This window comes from Mus pahari, chromosome 11 (genome assembly GCF_900095145.1).
Source record: "Mus pahari chromosome 11, PAHARI_EIJ_v1.1, whole genome shotgun sequence".
Classification (NCBI taxonomy): Eukaryota; Metazoa; Chordata; class Mammalia; order Rodentia; family Muridae; genus Mus; species Mus pahari.
This window is the reverse complement of record NC_034600.1, coordinates 22,519,719-22,531,759: the sequence shown is the minus strand read 5'-3', so window position 1 is coordinate 22,531,759 and position 12,041 is coordinate 22,519,719. Positions and strand designations below refer to the sequence as shown.

Here is a 12,041-nt window from a genome sequence, read left to right as displayed (position 1 = left end):
CTTTGTAGACCAGGCTGGCCTCGAACTCAGAAATCCGCCTGCCTCTGCCTCCCGAGTGCTGGGATTAAAGGCGTGCGCCACCACGCCCGGCTGCATGTTAGTATTTTTAATCTCTACCCTATTTTAAGAATGAGGAACTTGAGAGTTAATCAGTGTTGCTCTGTTGCCAAGGATGGAACCAGGATTTGAACCCAGGATCTCTACCTCCAGAGCACATGCTCTTTCTTAATTTGTTCTGGTGTGTTCATTTGTCAAGTCAGACTAGGGGTGATCCTCACATGGTCTTTCTGCAAGGCAGTTTAGCCCAAGAGAAAAGAGGAAGCAGGCTGTGGGAATGGAATCTGGAGAAAGGTAATACCGGCTGGCAAACAGGAGCACCACCCACGAACTCTGCATGGGCTTCCGGGATGACGGGTTGCCAAGACCGCTGTGCGCTCCCACTAGCTCGCTCGGGTCTTCCTGCCTCTCCTGGAAACGATTCCTGTAGGGCAGAGTTGAAGAGCATTAACTGGGTGACACGTTCTCTAGTCTCCAGCAAAGAATCAGCGATGTGGGCCTCTGCACTTAGCTGTAACAAATGGCTTTTGAGAAGTTACCATTGTAGGAACTTCAATGGTGGGCTCACAGTGGATGCTCTAATCACACGGAGGACAAAGTGTTTATGTACACTAATTGACGCACCAACTGTGGCCACGCTGCATGCCAAACCTGTGGCACTCACTCCCTTGTGCCAAGTTATTCTTTAAATTATTAGCCATCCAAGGAAAGCGCTGCTTACCTACTTCGTAACACAACTTAGAGCTGTGATCTGTTCCAAAGGGGAACCATTACAAAGTGGTCCTTTAAAAAAATTCTGTTTTCATCAGTCAAAGTTTGTTACGTGTGTTAGTTCACGGGAGATGCACTTTAGTTTAAAGAGTGGTTTGAGGTCACCACCACAGTCATGAAAAACAAAATCAGTTATCTGTCACTTCACTTTTCGAAAGTGAAAACAAACTGCTTCTTGGAGGCGTTCAATATTTTTTTTTGTTTTTTTTTGAGAACTTCATATGTGCACAGAAAAGTGTTCTGATCATCCCCTCCCCCACCACTCCCTCTCTCCCTCCTCTGTCCCTCCCCCATTTTTCCTATCATGTTTCTTTTCCAACTTCATGTGCTCTATATGAAGTCCACTTAGTACTGCCTACACGCACATCCTACTGGAGCCTAGGCAGCCTCCGGGGCCTCATCCCCGAAGCCCTCCTTCCCTTGTCCATCACCAGTAGCTCATCAGTTAGGGATAGAACTTCATGGATCCCTCCTCCGTTGTCTTAGCTGGGGTTCTGTGGCTGTGAAGACACCCCATGACTACGGCAACGTTTTCAGAGGAAAACATTTCATTGGAGCTGGCTTACATTTCAGAGGTTTAGCTCATTAATGCTGTAGAAGGAACTGTGAGTGCCTATGCGTGGATCTGTAGGCAGCAGGAAGAGAGAGCAACACTGGGCCTGGCTTGAGCTTCTTAAGCCCAAAAGCCTGCCCTCAGGTCCACACTTCCTCCATCAACATCACACCTCCTAATAGTGCCACTCCCTGTGGGACTATGGGGGCCATTTTCAGTCACTAGACCCTCCCATGCCTGGAATTTGGGTGATTTGCTCTCGTACAGGCTTTGTAGCTGCTGTGAGTTCATGGTTCACTGTGCAGTCACAGCCAGTAAATGCATCTTACAGCAGACAGCTCCTACCTTCTGCTCTTGTGATCTTTCCACCTTTCCTTCTGATATGATCCCTGAGCAAATACCCATTTAGCACCTGAACACTCCAGTCTCCCATTCTCTGTACAGTGGCCATTCTGGGTCTTTTGGAGTAGTACATGGAATAATAAAAATACTGTCCTTTAAAGAAAGTTCCTTGTAGTCACTATTTTGAAAGACTTTTTTTTTTTAAATGTCCTCAACATGTATGAAAATAATTGTGTATACTAAGTACAAAGTCTTTGTATCTTCTCATATCTGAGAATGTAAGGACATAGTTTTGGATACCATAATGTTTTATAGACAACCCAAGGGTTTGTGTGAAATGATAATTTACAGGGTAGAACCAATACTAGGATCCTAAGAATGATTATCTAAGAAAAAAGTGTTTGATTAATGAGCAGGCCTGACCATCCACCTGATATTTACTTCTTAAGAAAAATCTGATAGTGCCTCTATTTGTCACATATGTTGTAAATCCTCAGATATTATGTTTATTTCTTTGGGGAAAATGGTCTTAAAAATAAAACAAACAAATGAGTTAACTACTATACTAGCCCTAGTACCAAAAAATGGTGGCATTTATGAATATGTATGATTATATTTAGATAACTGTATAATTCTAGTCATATTTAAGTTTAAATTAGATGTATGAAGTTGATGGCCTCTGAATATATTTGAAGATGCTGCATATATACAAATGTATCTGCAGCGTAGTATACCTTCTTTGAACAGAAACATCAAGGTAACATTTACATGTCAGTTAGAAAGACCTCAAACACTGTGTTGCATTACCATGCTCGTTTAGAGGAGCCCGCACCTTGGTAAGCTGACTGTCTGGGGTAACTGCCAGAGTCTGAAATTATAAATTATTAGTTTGTAATAAAAGCTCTCTTGGGTCAGTGAGTTGGTTGCTTCCTCTTAAATTTTTCTTTTAAAAAATTCTCTGTAGTTGACCTTGTGGTCCACCATTGTGATGCTGAGAAAGGGCTCATTGTTTTCAACTGAGAGCTTCCTATAGCCATGACAGACCATCTCAGAAATTACAAGCCACAGGAGGGAGGTGGCCCTTCCACCAGGTATCACCAGGCAATTGACAAGGGAAAGGTGATGCTGTCTTTGATGCATTTCCCCTATATTGTCTCCCTGAGAACGTAGTTAGGCGTGTTAGAGTCTCACAGAACACCAAGTTGTATCATTTAGTATTCCACACATGCCCCTTACCGGCAGTCAGGGAAACTCGGACGAGAATACTGCATCTAGGACTTGATTGTGATGGCACATGGCAAGATGTCAAGTATCTCCAGAGGTCTTAGATGTTTGGCCTATTGCCATTTGAGAAATGACTTCCCAAGGATATCAGGGAAAACTTCTCAAACTGGCTCTTGAAGTAATTCTTAATGCTTGTCTTGGACAGGTGAGACATCCTATGGTTTTATAGGTTCCGCAAACTCTTTACTGTCCCAGAACTCAAGGAAACTTAATTTCCATAGCCAGCAAAGATACATTTATATACATGTTTTTTAAAAACATATTTAGTTTCATTGCTTTATGCTAAAAGACTTATCCTTCTCATAAAAAAAAGGCCAGAAACACATCATTAAAATGTTAATTTGACTTGACTTATTGAGATAAGAATCTAGAGAACATGGTTTGTCCCAAACTGAGTGGGACATGTGGCCCCATAATGGTGGGCATGAGGGAAGTACCTCCACCACACATCCAGGTTCTGAGCAGGAGACATGTTTTCTTCAGCATTCATGATTCTTGTTCTCTTGATAAACATTAAATTCATTTCTAAGAGAAAAGTAAAAGTCAAAATATTTTTGGCTGGTAAGCATACGTCTGTGAGCACGGAATTCTTGTTTGTTTTGCCTCCCTCACAACTTCTCTGAGCTGGAATCTGAGAAAGCTCCCTCCAAAAGGCTATGACCTTGATTTGCAAATCACCAGCAGGACCATAGCAAAAGTTAAAACTTTGCAGCCCCGATGTCACAGAAGTATTCCTTTCTATTTGCCAAGAGGAAAAAAAAAAGTCCCAACTCATGGCTTGAGACCATATTGTAAAATGTAAATAACATTTTAATGAGCACCATGGAAGAGTGAGCTGGGCCAGTCGCCCACCACTAAAGGGCTGGATTTAAGTGCACCTTGGGTAGTAATGAAACTAGTTTGGTGGTCTTCGCCTCTGTAGTAGACATTTTCCCACATTAGCAAACCAGCACAGGATTTCATGTGATCCCATACAAAGGGCAATTACAGCTCTGCCCAAAACCAGAACTGGAGTGTGGATGGGGTGGCTGGAGGAGAAACCAAACAAGACATAACAGGGAGCCTTTTTAACTCCAGTTAAACTCCTGCCCACACTTAAGAAAAAAAGGCGCAGATAATTCCAGGCACATCTTTCTTTCTGTCCACCTTCTGCAATCTCAAATCCCATCTGAGGAACTGTCCTCTTTTCTACTTCCCTCACTGTCCGTGATCTTCCTTCTCTGAGAAAATATTCTCAAAAGCATGGACTAGAGGCCGGTGCTGACTTCTGATAACTCCAGCTCTTGGGGCTATGAGGGCGAGTACCCATATCTAATGTAGATTTCATGGGAACTGTACTCAGGTCTTTCTTACCACTTCTGATCCCAAATTCATCGTCTCTCACTAGATCCATCTTGCTTTCCCTTAACCCAGGCACAGCCCAAATTCCTACAGAGAAAACACCCGCCTTCCAGTTTTACACCTGTCTACATGAGACCATTAATGCTAAAATGTCCATCTGATAAGCCACGGTGTGGTGATCATTGCTTTTGAAAGAGTAAGTGGTTATTTAAAAGACACAGGGAGAAAAGCAGCTCCGGACTTAAGTTGCTAGATTCTTGACCTCACCATACTTCGTTCACAGTCGATCTGTTTGGAAAAAGACTCAGCCAGTGAATCTCTTAATGACACTATCTGATTTAAATCCGATATTCTCTGTGGTAAATTGGGAGTCTGTGTCTTTTCATTGTCACCTTTGGAATAATTGTTCTAACCCCAAACCATCAAAAACAGACAAGATCCTCAGAGTGGTTCAGGGCCATCCCACTTGGGATGCTAAGGACAGACAAGCAGTGCAAACATTACCTACCTTGGGATGCCCTGACTCAGATATAGAGTTATCAGAACTTTCGGAACTTTTGGATTTGGGGAGTCATTCATTAAAGCACATTTCTTTCTTTTGATTACAGGCAGAGTTCCTTGGACAGCCCAGGGAAGGACCCCACCTTCATGGCTCCCCTCTCCTGTCCCCCCACCTACCAAAACACAGCAACCCCATCTTCAGACAGAAGGCTCGCTGTCTCTTGGAGGCTCACAGTTGCAGCCCTTAGAACCATCCCGAGGTTAGACTCAGGTCTGTGCTCCCAGTGGTAGGATAATGTGCCTTTCTTGGAGCTGGGCCTCCTTTGCCCTAAGGTTACATTTCTACACAAGGAAGCCCTTTTTAAGAGTAGGCTTCAGGCTTCCACACTAAAGGTTTGTGTCTGCCATCTTAGAAAAAGGGAGCCCATAATAAAACTACAGGAGCCAGCAATAGAGAATTACAACCCCAGAATGAGAGGGGGGGGGTCTGCTTCAGCCCTGTTAAATGCTGAGCCTTGGTCTCTCAGAGGAAGAACGATAAAACAGAAGGAATTTAAGTCAATTGTCTCCTGGATCGCCTTAGCAGAGACCAGGAGAACAGGGTGCTAACTCGGGGTCTACTGAATCTTGGCCACTACCCGGTACTAGACAAGCTGGGAGGGAAATGGTTGGGGTCAGGGTGCGCGGGGGTGGGGGGTGGGGTGAGGGGGAGATGAAAGCTCACGCAGGTCAAAACAGCCTGTGATGTGCAAGCACCTGAGCTGGAGGCTATGTGTATGGTGCTGTGACTGAGGATAGCCAGTTCATTTGCAGATAGTATGGAACAAATACTACTAAAGATCTCTGGGAGTGCTCCTGATGGGCAGAAATGGAGAGAACCGCCAGAAGAAGGGTTGGAACACAGCAAAGGGGCTAGAGGAAAAACAAAGGGAGTGGCTGATAGGTTATCTCCTCCCAGGTCTGAATCCAGGCGGAGAGAGGGGTAGGAAGCCCCCAAGCAGACCGGCCTGCTTTGGAGAGAGAGAGCACAGGGTTGACAGAGAATAGAGAAGGCACTGCGGCCACCTGTCCAGCCGCTCTGGTTTTGGCAGCGCGGTCCTGATGCCTGCATTGCTGGACCCAGCTTGAGAGCTTCCTAAAATATCCCTGGGGCTGATGCAATAGCAGTTTGTGATGGTGCCGCATTGCCATGTGGTGATGGAATAGCCTGGTGAAAAGGGGGAGCCTTTTAAGTCTTCGTGGGATCTGACCCAACGAGCCCTACTGAGAACAAGCCAGGTGGCAGAGTGGTTAGTTCTCTGGGGTGGGAAAACTGGAGTTCCCCTTCACCCATCTACATCACTGCTCAGCCAGGGCATGGCAACTCAGGAGGACAATCCTGAGCAGTCCTTTCACAACCCTTCAGCTCTCTGAATGCCAAGTGAGGCAGGGTTACCCAGTCCACTTTCACCCTGAAGAGAGCCCCCTTGCTCTAGAATACCTTTTGGGTAAAGACCAACTTGTGTTGGGGAAAGGAAGAGGAGCCAGACCTGGTCTGAAAGAAGAACCAAAAGCTATTAAGACAGAATAGCACCCTAAGCTAGGCTATGGTCATCTCCAAATAAAAATGGTTGGTCAAGTTCTATGCCAGCTCTGGTTGTGCACAACAATTTAAAATTTCCACTGTGACTTCATCTTGCCGAAGAGTGAAACTCTCTCTCTCCCTCTCCCAGGCCATTCTGTCTCTTAGAGGGTCAAGTGGGTCTGGCCCGAAGGGAAAAAAAATTGCCCCTTTACTAAAAATGTAAAGTGCCGATCACGGCTACCTCCATCCCCACCCCTAATGCCCAAAGTGCTCAAAACTAAAATCTGCTGCATCTTTTCGGCAAGTAATCAGCACAAGTTGAAGGACACATGCTGTTGCATTTCTGATCAGATTGTATGTGAGGCAGGAAAAATATACTGCCCCCGTGCCCCTCCCCGCCTCATTTTAAAACATTTTTTTGGGGGGTGGCTAAATGCATGTCTGTTTAAAGAAGCCACCAGGCAGTGCCTCTCACTTTGTCTTGGCAGGGCACAACCATCAGACGAAGTGGGAGGAAGAAACATTAACTTCAACAGCTGTTTCTTGACCCCGGCTGTCAGTCTTCCCAAGAATAAATTTTGGAGAGTCCTATTTGAAACAAAGAGGGAGTTTTGGGGGGAGAGAAAAGTTGGTCGGTTCCAGGGCAGCCGCCCAAAGAAGCAGGGAACAAGATGTTTGCAGTTACCACGCAGCCTGCAAGCCTCTGCCGGGTGCAGGCAAGGAGCAAAGTAACTGGAAAGCTCCCCTCTCGGCGCCCTGTGCCTGCAGCTTCCCCCCCTAACGCGCGCCCAGATCCAGCGCCGGTGGTAAGAGCCGAAGCTCGACTACAGTAATTCCCCAGCTCGGGCGGCTTGAAACTGCTCGGGCTGAATAGCATTTGCTGTTCCGTCCTGTGGCAGCCTCCCGCCGCCGCTGCCGCGCTCCCTGCAAAGCAGCTCTCATTATCCCGGAAGTTGTGCTGACACAGTCTCGCTGCCACCAGAAGTTTGTCAACATCAAACTTCTCCTGTGTGGGGTACGTTCACCTTCCACGAGTATTTAATCGAGCCAACAAGCAAACAAACAAACCCAAATAAACCTGCCCGTGATGTCATGGTCTTTTTTTTTTTTTTTTTTTTTTCCCCACCCCTCTCTCTTTCCTGGAAAGGCTGGGGGGCTGTTGGGAATTTGCTGGTGAGCTCTGAGAGCGACTGTGGGTTTCTAGGGGGCTGGGTTGTGTGTTGGGGGGCAGGGACCTGCCCGATTTGGGCAGTGAGAAAGGGGCTGCGGGGGGCAGTGCGGGGCACTTGGGGCTGGAGGCTGGAGGGCTCTCAGAGAGAACTGGGGCCCGAGCGGCAGGTTGGTCCTGCAGCCTGTTGGCTTCCGCTTGTTTTGAGGTTGCACCAATTGGGCGAAGGTGGCTTTGCATCCTAGCCCCACCACAAAGCAGTGGCCAGGCAAAGTAGAAGAGCGCCTCCCCACGCCCCCCCTTATGCCCACTGTGCATTTAAAACTCTTAACAGGACGTTTAAACCTCTTTCGGAATAAAGGGCGTTGAGGTCATAAAATGAATTTTGAGACTTCATACTGCCACACAAGGGGAATCCTGGGATATGACCATGTCTGTCCTTAGTGGGTCTGTTCAGATACCAAGACGAGCTCTCTAAACTTCAGAGTCCGAGCCCTCTCAGCTCTCCTCTTTGGTTTAAGTTGCCAGGAACCTGATTTGGGTATTTGTGGTTTACAGTTGCTCCCCACTTACATGCTTTAGTGCTCCCCCAAAGCTGTGGTGAGGAGTGGACAGGGCATCTGGGATTAACCTTTTCCCTTCCATACGTTTAGACAGTCCATCCTCAGATGCTGGGTGGGCCAGAAAGAACTGAGAGGAATGGGCCTTCTCGAAGCGTGGGCACCACAGTTTTTCCATTTCCAGCAAGGGACTGATGAAAGGAGTTGCTGATTCTGACTTTGGATTTAATTTCCGAGGGCTAGAGCTACTGCATTCAAATCCAGGACCTTAGATAATGGGGGTGATACCCACCCCCATTTCCAAGGTTATTATATACATGGGCAACTACAAGGGCCCAGTGTCTCAACAGTGGGCAAACCAAAGCCTGGCTCCTTGAATTGGAGTTGTATCCACCGAGGCGACAGCAGTATTGTTCCCTGTCCTCAAAAATAAATTTGAGTGGAAATAAACATCTCCGAAGAGAATTATCCAACTGTACCATTGCTGGAATGGGGAGGAAGTTGAATCCACATCCACTTAGCCCAGAGCTAAGTTTTCCTTCTTGCTGGTCTGTTCTTAATGACTACGAGCTTAGAAAAATTAGCCTGTAGGCATGGATCTCCAATAACAAGAAGACACTTTCCTTGTTTTTCAAACTAACCTAAACAGGGAAGTTGTACTAGCCACCAGAGCTCAGCTTACCTCAGACATAAACCAAAGCAAGTAGGAACCAGGGAGGACAAAATGCCAACCTAAAGACTCTGGGTAAGAGGAATAGCCACTACAAGGCCTCTCTCAGGACTGGAATTTGCTTTCGACAAATACATAGATTTAACTCCAATCATAAGGCAGGATTCCCTTACACATACGTGGTCCCCCACATATAAGCCACACCCAAAGCACAGGGGAAAATGTGTTTTGCTGAATATACAGTTGCTCTCTAGAGTGAATTTTCCCCATTTGGCCCTGCTTCAAAAATTTTCAATTATCCAGACTTCTTTTCTTAAGGTTATATCTTAATCTTATTTATTTCCTCATAGTCTACAAATGTGACTCGACATGTATCACAATGGATGCTGTGAATCGAGGCGATGTGGAGGACTCCATCTATGACTCCATATGCAGGAATATTTTCTCCTGGTTGTTAATCTGTCACAGTGTAAAAAGCCTGATTTACAAAGGCTGAAGGGCTTTAGCAGAATAAGGTATGCATGGTTCATACAGTTGGGTTTATTTACAAATAAAACTAGTTTGCATTTCTGTCTTCGATTTCCTAGTTTCACTAGGATAATTTCCACAGTTTCCTGTCTCTCCTTCAAGAGTGATCACAAGGAAACAATTTCTTTATTCAGCGACGTGAGCTCTGTGCGCATCTGGCTTTGGTTACTTTGAAAGGTAAATATCACTAACTGTTCGTTCACTGGATTCTTTGGGGATGGGAGGCACTGGACTTGTGAAGACAGTCTACTATGAAATACTGGGGGTGCAATGCAGAAGAATGGCAAACAACGGGGTCCCGTCACAGGTAATTGGGTCAACTATAGTATTCTTGAAAGTGGAGATCATTTGAAAAAAAAAAAAAAAGACTTAAAAAGTGTTTTGAATTTAATTTTGGTTACATTTAGGTTATTTTAGTCAGTTTGGTTATTGGAATTTTACCGCAGGAATTCAATTAGAATAGAATCCTTTGAAAAAATATATACTCTCTAATGAATATATACTTTACTAATGAAAATGTAGTCTTTTTGGGGGGGTTGCTAGTTACATTTTAAATAATGAAATTATTGTCATTATTTTTATTTAAGGGCAAAATATCTGTATAGATAATAGCCAAAGCTAACCAAAGTGCTTTAAAAATTAATGAATATTAATGAAGTTCAGGAGTAGCACAATACTGCCCCTGCCTGCTTCAGGAAAACAAATGTATTGACTCTGTTCTCCTAAAATAACCACCTTTAGTTATCGATGGTTAAAATAAATTTATTGCTAAAATGATTGTACATGATGTAATTTTTGCAATTCATGAGCCTTGGCCCTGTTTACTAGGTTTAGATCTCTTTCCAAAAACTAAATCTGTTTTATCTTTGACATGCCTGAATGCCATTTCTGTTCATTAATTTCCCATCTCAACATGTTTCTCTCTTAGTTTTCTGGGCTCCCCTCCCCCCTGGTTTTAGCGGTTCAAGTACATGGCTCAGGGTTTTCAGGCCTTCGTTTACAGCTGGTATACAGAACGTAGCATCATTACTCAGCACTTCCACTCATCCTAATTCATCTACACACACTGCAAGCTGCCGGTAACATTTCCCAACGACAGTGACAACTGGACATCAATAAAAGGACCCCACCCATTTCAACCTTGTTTGTATAAAGTTAATGCTTGTATATATTTCTTCTGTGTCAGAGGTGAGGCTATTGGTTTGCTATTGTCGTTTCGTTTTGTTTTTGTTGGTGGTGGTTTGGGGTTCTATCCTAGCTTGCTAAGACAAGTTTTCCAGGCAGATCACTGGTTAGCTTTAGGCTAGATTTTTTTTTTTTTTTTTTTTTTTTTTTTAATCATTGAACACCAGATAGACAAAGGAAAAGAAATACGATGTGAATTTAAATGATTGAAAATCCATTCTTTTAAGATATTTTTTGGTACTCTAAGTTCAAAATTCTACAGTTGTACTTCAAATGAGTTTGTAACAAGAAAGATAGAATCGTTTTCAACAAGCTAGCAAATTTAGGTCAAAATTTTCGTTCCCTGTTGGGAGCGGGGTGGGAGATGAGAGAGGGAGGGGCTGGAGGAAGGAAGGGAAAGGGATTCTTGCTTCTGTTTGGAATTTATGAAATCCACATCTCTGTATGTTAGACACTGATGCACCCTGCTCTGTGTGCTGGGCTCTATGTGATTCCTGCTTGTTCTTCTCCCTAAGCAGTTCAGTCTTTAGTGCTACCTGCTGGGTGAAGGTGCTTGTTTGAGAAGATGTCAGGTTTAATCTGAGGTTATTCCAGCTGCTCTTGAAGTCTATCCTGTAACATGTTTTTACATGTTTTTACATGTCCAAGGTTTGCTGCTGCAGTTCAAAAAAACCAAAAAACCAACCAACCAAAACAAACAATAACAACAAACAACAAAAAAACCCTCAAACCTGTATTGATACATACTTAGTTTATGTGTTTAGCCAAAAATGTGCTGTATGATAAGATTAGATAGGAGATACTCTAAAATCCTAAATAGATTAGCAAACCCTTGATAATAATTGTAGTTTGATGTCTTAGTACCACACAGAGTAGCCATTTCCCCCTCTAAAGTTGTCATGAACTTTCTTTGTCCATGAAAATGGTAAAGGGAACGTTACAGCTTGGACTTAACTTCATCTGGAACTGGCCTGCAGTGAAGCTGGGCTTTGCACCCGGGACTAGGGGTCATAGTTTCGATTCTCATTGCCCATGGCAGGATGTTTAATTTCACTCCTGTGACCTAAAGAATTTATAGTGACGTTTGAAAAGTGGAATGTGGAAAGTATCTCCAGTTCATAGCAAAGTGGGGGATTAGATGACACTTTGCCCAGGACTTGTCACTGAGATAACCATAATGCATGCCACCGTGTCAGATGTGCCCAAGTCAGTGCATTTCAGAGTTTGTACTGGTCTCTCTGGCAATTATTTTTGAGCACTCGATGTGCTTTTGGGTCCTGTAGTGCTTTCTTTCCAAATCTGCTGAATATAAGATAAAACGAGATTTTCTTTTTTTAATTGTCTTTTTTGCAAGCTAGACTTGTTTTCTAAAACCCCAGACTAGGCATCCTGCTGTTTACAGGTGGAAACAGAGTCCTGGATTAGGGGTGAAGTCTGACTCTCTTGCTTATGATTTTGTGGGAAAGTAATATTTTCTCCATATAGATTTATGTCTGAAATCCAACTGACTCTTTTAG

General features: G+C 44.1%; 1 long non-coding RNA gene across 1 annotated transcript in view; it reads left to right on the top strand.

The window, feature by feature from the left end:
• Nucleotides 1–9,387, top strand: part of LOC110329288 — a 19,143-nt gene extending 9,756 nt beyond the window's left edge. Inside the window, exons 2-3 of the long non-coding RNA XR_002380914.1 lie at nt 4,957–5,120; nt 6,902–9,387. This is a non-coding gene — a long non-coding RNA (uncharacterized LOC110329288). The remainder of the gene's footprint in view (nt 1–4,956; nt 5,121–6,901) is intronic.
• Nucleotides 9,388–12,041: the final 2,654 nt, after the last annotated feature.